The 7500-nt window shown below is 39.9% G+C and overlaps 2 non-coding genes across 2 annotated transcripts; both read right to left on the reverse strand.

Annotated features, from left to right (window-relative positions):
- Positions 1 to 1107: 1107 nt before the first annotated feature.
- Positions 1108 to 1180, reverse strand: TRNAR-UCG (transfer RNA arginine (anticodon UCG)). The gene has a single exon. It is a non-coding gene; the product is annotated as a tRNA-Arg (tRNA).
- A 5412-nt stretch (positions 1181 to 6592) lies between these two features.
- Positions 6593 to 6665, reverse strand: TRNAR-CCU (transfer RNA arginine (anticodon CCU)). Its single transcript has one exon. It is a non-coding gene; the product is annotated as a tRNA-Arg (tRNA).
- Positions 6666 to 7500: the final 835 nt, after the last annotated feature.

The raw sequence follows: 7500 nt of genomic DNA on the forward strand, positions 1-7500 counted from the left end.
TAATCCAATTCATATAATTTTTTCCAAAGGAATATGTTCTGGCCGGTCGAAAATGCATCTCACAAAAATAGGCATTTAAAAATCTACTTTGCAGTTTCAGAACACTAACATGACTGTGAAGTGTACACAAGTAAAATGGGACCGTTTCAAAGTACCTAATCCCTCATAAACATCTGAGAGGAAGCATGTAATAAATCTACCTAATTTTCTGGAAAAGAAAGAGGGAGGATTTTTGTTATCAACTCCGATGGGCCTTGAACCCACAATCCCTGGCTTAGGAGGCCAGTGCCTTATCCATTAGGCCACTGAGGCACAAATGCATAGCTCTTTTCGAGAGGCATTATTTAAATGTATTCTATGGTCAGACACCGGTGTGTGCACACAGGGCATTTCTCACTTCTCTCTATAAGTAAACTTCCCATTTTCATCCTCTTCCATCCCCGACTTTAACGCTCTCTTCTATGCTATAATGGAGACTTTGCAATTTTAGCAAGTGGAGAGAAATTGGAGAACCACTTTCGACTCCACACTTCTTCTTCACATACTTCTTTCCTCAATATACTGGGCTTAGAAAATGGTATCAAGCCATCCTTATCATCAGTAGGACACGGAAAGAGGCACTAAGTCTCCTAACCAAGTTCAACCACACTCTGCAACTTAACCATTGCACTACAAATTAGGCAACGGGGGCATCAGCAAAGGCAGCCAATGTGCCGATCCTTTATACATTTTGTGTAGTACTTTTCTTACTCGGAGGCAAAATCAGCACTTTAACTGCCCAAATCATACAGATTTTACACATGTAGCACTCTATGCACACATAGGCACACACTGCGCAGTTCTTCTACACACACTTAAGCTAAAAACCCATTCTGTCACGTCAAAATTCTGCAAACCTATTACATATTCAGTGCGTCGGCATAGAAGCACTTTTTAATGCCACTAAAATGCACAAGTAGATAGACTGAAGATGCAACCTGAATGAGTTTACAGTATGTACTCCACTTTATTAATGATTAGTAATGAGAAAGTGAGGACTACAGGAGTATTGGAAAATACTTTTTCCACTCTGAATGTAAAGCAGATTGTGTGACCATTGGCCAAAAACGACCACGAAGGGACTCGAACCCTCAATCTTCTGATCCGAAGTCAGACGCCTTATCCATTAGGCCACGCGGTCATCCGTCCACCTGAGATGATTTTTATCATGTAGGTGGTATGCATGGATGGAGAACATATTATTGAAAGGTATTCAGGTTTACATCCCATAGTGTTCTTTCAGCTCTTTTCGCTGGAAGCACTTTTTGGGAATCTATATATTGAGAATTTTATGAGTACGATATGCTTTTGTTTTCTTTTTTGCATACAAACCTCTTTCCTCATGCGTTTAAAGCTCATTTGTATTCTCTACATAGCGCTGGAAGTTTCCAGACGTGGAGTGAAACTGTTTTGAAAGTAGGACAAATTGCTCCTTCCTGCATATGCTAATTTTTCACACTCACATAGGTTGTATACGTTTTATGAATCCTGGCTTGACCTATTCAAGTAGCTGAAAGCCTGTCACCACCTCTAGAAACAAGATTCACACCAATCCAATTCAAATCATTTTTTCCAAAGGAATATGTTCTGGCCGGTCGAAAATGCATCTCACAAAAATAGGCATTTAAAAATCTACTTTGCAGTTTCAGAACACTAACATGACTGTGAAGTTTACACAAGTAAAACGGGACATTTTCAAAGTACCTAATCCCTCATAAACTTCTGAGAGGAAGCATGTAATAAATCTACCTAATTTTCTGGAAAAGAAAGAGGGAGGATTTTTGTTATCACCTCCGATGGGACTTGAACCCACAATCCCTGGCTTAGGAGGCCAGTGCCTTATCCATTAGGCCACTGAGGCACACATGCATAGCTCTTTTCTAGAGGCATTATTTAAATGTATTCTATGGTCAGACACCGGTGTGTGCACACAGGGCATTTCTCACTTCTCTCTATAAGTAAACTTCCCATTTTCATCCTCTTCCATCCCCGACTTTAACGCTCTCTTCTATGCTATAATGGAGACTTTGCAATTTTAGCAAGTGGAGAGAAATTGGAGAACCACTTTCGACTCCACACTTCTTCTTCACTTACTTCTTTTCTCAATATACCGGGCTTAGAAAATGGTATCAAGCCATCCTTATCATCAGTAGGACACGGAAAGAGGCACTAAGTCTCTTAACCAAGTTCAACCACACTCTGCAACTTAACCATTGCACTACAAATTAGGCAACGGGGGCATCAGCAAAGGCAGCCAATGTGCCGATCCTTTATACATTTTGTGTAGTACTTTTCTTACTCGGAGGCAAAATCAGCACTTTAACTGCCCAAATCATACAGATTTTACACATGTAGCACTCTATGCACAGATAGGCACACACTGCGCAGTTCTTCTACACACACTTCAGCTAAAAACCCATTCTGTCACGTCAAAATTCTGCAAACCTATTACATATTCAGTGCGTCGGCATAGAAGCACTTTTTAATGCCACTAAAATGCACAAGTAGTTAGACTGAAGATGCAACCTGAATGAGTTTACAGTATGTACTCCACTTTATTAATGATTAGTAATGAGAAAGTGAGGACTACAAGAGTATTGGAAAAGACTTTTTCCACTCTGAATGTAAAGCAGATTGTGTGACCATTGGCCAAAAACGACCACGAAGGGACTCGAAGCCTCAATCTTCTGATCCGAAGTCAGACACCTTATCCATTAGGCCACGCGGTCATCCGTCCACCTGAGATGATTTTTATCATGTAGGTGGTATGCATGGATGGAGAACATATTATTGAAAGGTATTCAGGTTTACATCCCATAGTGTTCTTTCAGCTCTTTTCGCTGGAAGCACTTTTTTGGAATCTATATATTGAGAATTTTATGAGTACGATATGCTTTTGTTTTCCTTTTTCCATACAAACCTCTTTCCTCATGAGTTTAAAGCTCATTTGTATGCTCTACATAGCTCTGGACGTTTCCAGACGTGGAGTGAAACTGTTTTGAAAGTAGTACAAATTGCTCCTTCCTGCATATGCTAATTTTTCACACTCACATAGGTTGTATAAGTTTTATGAATCCTGGCTTGACCTATTCAAGTAGCTGAAAGCCTGTCACCACCTCTAGAAACAAGATTCACACCAATCCAATTCATATCATTTTTTCCAAAGGAATATGTTCTGGCCGGTCGAAAATGCATCTCACAAAAATAGGCATTTAAAAATCTACTTTGCAGTTTCAGAACACTAACATGACTGTGAAGTGTACACAAGTAAAATGGGACCGTTTCAAAGTACCTAATCCCTCATAAACTTCTGAGAGGAAGCATGTAATAAATCTACCTAATTTTCTGGAAAAGAAAGAGGGAGGATTTTTGTTATCACCTCAGATGGGACTCGAACCCACAATCCCTGGCTTAGGAGGCCTGTGCCTTATCCTTTAGGCCACTGAGGCACACATGCATAGCTCTTTTCTAGAGACATTATTCAAATGTATTCTATGGTCAGACACCGGTGTGTGCACACAGGGCATTTCTCACTTCTCTCTATAAGTAAACTTCCCATTTTCATCCTCTTCCATCCCCGACTTTAACGCTCTCTTCTATGCTATAATGGAGACTTTGCAATTTTAGCAAGTGGAGAGAAATTGGAGAACCACTTTCGACTCCACACTTCTTCTTCACTTACTTCTTTTCTCAATATACTGGGCTTAGAAAATGGTATCAAGCCATCCTTATCATCAGCAGAACACGGAAAGAGGCACCGAGTCTCCTAACCAAGTTCAACCACACTCTGCAACTTAACCATTGCACTACAAATTAGGCAACGGGGGCATCAGCAAAGGCAGCCAATGTGCCGATCCTTTATACATTTTTTGTAGTACTTTTATTACTCGGAGGCAAATTCAGCACTTTAACTGCCCAAATCATACAGACTTTACACATGTAGCACTCTATGCACACATAGGCACACACCTTGCAGTTCTTCTACACACACTTAAGCTAAAAACCCATTCTGTCACGCCAAAATTCTGCAAACCTATTACATATTCAGTGCGTCGGCATAGAAGCACTTTTTAATGCCACTAAAATGCACAAGTAGTTAGACTGAAGATGCAACCTGAATGAGTTTACAGTATGTACTCCACTTTATTAATGATTAGTAATGAGAAAGTGAGGACTACAAGAGTATTGGAAAAGACTTTTTACACTCTGAATGTAAAGCAGATTGTGTGACCATTGGCCAAAAACGGCCACGAAGGGACTCGAACCCTCAATCTTCTGATCCGAAGTCAGACGCCTTATCCATTAGGCCACGCAGTTATCCGTCCACCTGAGATGATTTTTATCATGTAGGTGGTATGCATGGATGGAGAACATATTATTGAAAGGTATTCAGGTTTACATCCCATAGTGTTCTTTCAGCTCTTTTCGCTGGAAGCACTTTTTTGGAATCTATACATTGAGTATTTTATGAGTACGATATGCTTTTGTTTTCCTTTTTGCATACAAACCTCTTTCCTCATGAGTTTAAAGCTCATTTGTATTCTCTACATAGCTCTGGAAGTTTCCAGATGTGGAGTGAAACTGTTTTGAAAGTAGGACAAATTGCTCCTTCCTGCATATGCTAATTTTTCACACTCACATAGGTTGTATACGTGTTATGAATCCTGGCTTGACCTATTCAAGTAGCTGAAAGCCTGTCACCACCTCTAGAAACAAGATTCACACCAATCCAATTCAAATCATTTTTTCCAAAGGAATATGTTCTGGCCGGTCGAAAATGCATCTCACAAAAATAGGCATTTAAAAATATACTTTGCAGTTTCAGAACACTAACATGACTGTGAAGTGTACACAAGTAAAATGGGACCGTTTCAAAGTAACTAATCCCTCATAAACTTCTGAGAGGAAGCATGTAATAAATCTACCTAATTTTCTGGAAAAGATAGAGGGAGCATTTTTGTTATCACCTCAGATGGGACTCAAACCCACAATCCCTGGCTTAGGAGGCCAATGCCTTATCCATTAGGCCACTGAGGAACACATGCATAGCTCTTTTCTAGAGACATTATTTAAATGTATTCTATGGTCAGACACCGGTGTGTGCACACAGGGCATTTCTCACTTCTCTCTATAAGTAAACTTCCCATTTTCATCCTCTTCCATCCCCGACTTTAACGCTCTCTTCTATGCTATAATGGAGACTTTGCAATTTTAGCAAGTGGAGAGAAATTGGAGAAGCACTTTCGACTCCACACTTCTTCTTCACTTACTTCTTTTCTCAATATACTGGGCTTAGAAAATGGTATCAAGCCATCCTTATCATCAGCAGGACACGGAAAGAGGCACCAAGTCTCCTAACCAAGTTCAACCACACTCTGCAACTTAACCATTGCACTACAAATTAGGCAACGGGGGCATCAGCAAAGGCAGCCAATGTGCCGATCCTTTATACATTTTTTGTAGTACTTTTCTTACTCGGAGGCAAATTCAGCACTTTAACTGCCCAAATCATACAGACTTTACACATGTACCACTCTATGCACACATAGGCACACACCTTGCAGTTCTTCTACACACACTTAAGCTAAAAACCCATTCTGTCACGTCAAAATTCTGCAAACCTATTACATATTCAGTGCGTCGGCATAGAAGCACTTTTTAATGCCACTAAAATGCACAAGTAGTTAGACTGAAGATGCAACCTGAATGAGTTTACAGTATGTACTCCACTTTATTAATGATTAGTAATGAGAAAGTGAGGACTACAAGAGTATTGGAAAAGACTTTTTCCACTCTGAATGTAAAGCAGATTGTGTGACCATTGGCCAAAAACGACCACAAAGGGACTCGAACCCTCAATCTTCTGATCCGAAGTCAGACGCCTTATACATTAGGCCACGAGGTCATCCGTTCACCTGAGATGATTTTTATCATGTAGGTGGTATGCATGGATGGAGAACATATTATTAAAAAGGTATTCAGGTTTACATCCCATAGTGTTCTTTCAGCTCTTTTCTCTGGAAGCACTTTTTTGGAATCTATATATTGAGTATTTTATGAGTACGATATGCTTTTGTTTTCCTTTTTGCATACAAACCTCTTTCCTCATGCGTTTAAAGCTCATTTGTATTCTCTACATAGCTCTGGAAGTTTCCAGACATGGAGTGAAACTGTTTTGAAAGTAGGACAAATTGCTCCTTCCTGCATATGCTAATTTTTCACACTCACATAGGTTGTATACGTTTTATGAATCCTGGCTTGACCTATTTAAGTAGCTGAAAGCCTGTCACCACCTCTAGAAACAAGATTCACACCAATCCAATTCAAATCATTTTTTCCAAAGGAATATGTTCTGGCCGGTCGAAAATGCATCTCACAAAAATAGGCATTTAAAAATCTACTTTGCAGTTTCAGAACACTAACATGACTGTGAAGTGTACACAAGTAAAACGGGACAGTTTCAAAGTACCTAATCCCTCATAAACTTCTGAGAGGAAGCATGTAATAAATCTACCTAATTTTCTGGAAAAGAAAGAGGGAGGATTTTTGTTATCACCTCAGATGGGACTCGAACCCACAATCCCTGGCTTAGGAGGCCAGTACCTTATCCATTAGGCCACTGAGGCACACATGCATACCTCTTTTCTAGAGGCATTATTTAAATGTATTCTATGGTCAGACACCGGTGTGTGCACACAGGGCATTTCTCACTTCTCTCTATAAGTAAACTTCCCATTTTCATCCTCTTCCATCCCCGACTTTAACGCTCTCTTCTATGCTATAATGGAGACTTTGCAATTTTAGCAAGTGGAGAGAAATTGGAGAACCACTTTCGACTCCACACTTCTTCTTCACTTACTTCTTTTCTCAATATACTGGGCTTAGAAAATGGTATCAAGCCATCCTTATCATCAGTAGGACACGGAAAGAGGTACTAAGTCTCCTAACCAAGTTAAACCACACTCTGCAACTTAACCATTGCACTACAAATTAGGCAACGGGGGCATCAGCAAAGGCAGCCAATGTGCCGATCCTTTATACATTTTTTGTAGTACTTTTCTTACTCGGAGGCAAAATCAGCACTTTAACTGCCCAAATCATACAGACTTTACACATGTAGCACTCTATGCACACATAGGCACACACCTTGCAGTTCTTCTACACACACTTCAGCTAAAAACCCATTCTGTCACGTCAAAATTCTGCAAACCTATTACATATTCAGTGCGTCGGCATAGAAGCACTTTTTAATGCCACTAAAATGCACAAGTAGTTAGACTGAAGATGCAACCTGAATGAGTTTACAGTATGTACTCCACTTTATTAATGATTAGTAATGAGAAAGTGAGGACTACAAGAGTATTGGAAAAGACTTTTTCCACTCTGAATGTAAAGCAGATTGTGTGACCATTGGCCAAAAACGACCACGAAGGGACTCTAACCCTCAATCTTCTGATCCGA

This window comes from Triturus cristatus, chromosome 4_1 (assembly GCF_964204655.1).
Source record: "Triturus cristatus chromosome 4_1, aTriCri1.1, whole genome shotgun sequence".
Classification (NCBI taxonomy): Eukaryota; Metazoa; Chordata; class Amphibia; order Caudata; family Salamandridae; genus Triturus; species Triturus cristatus.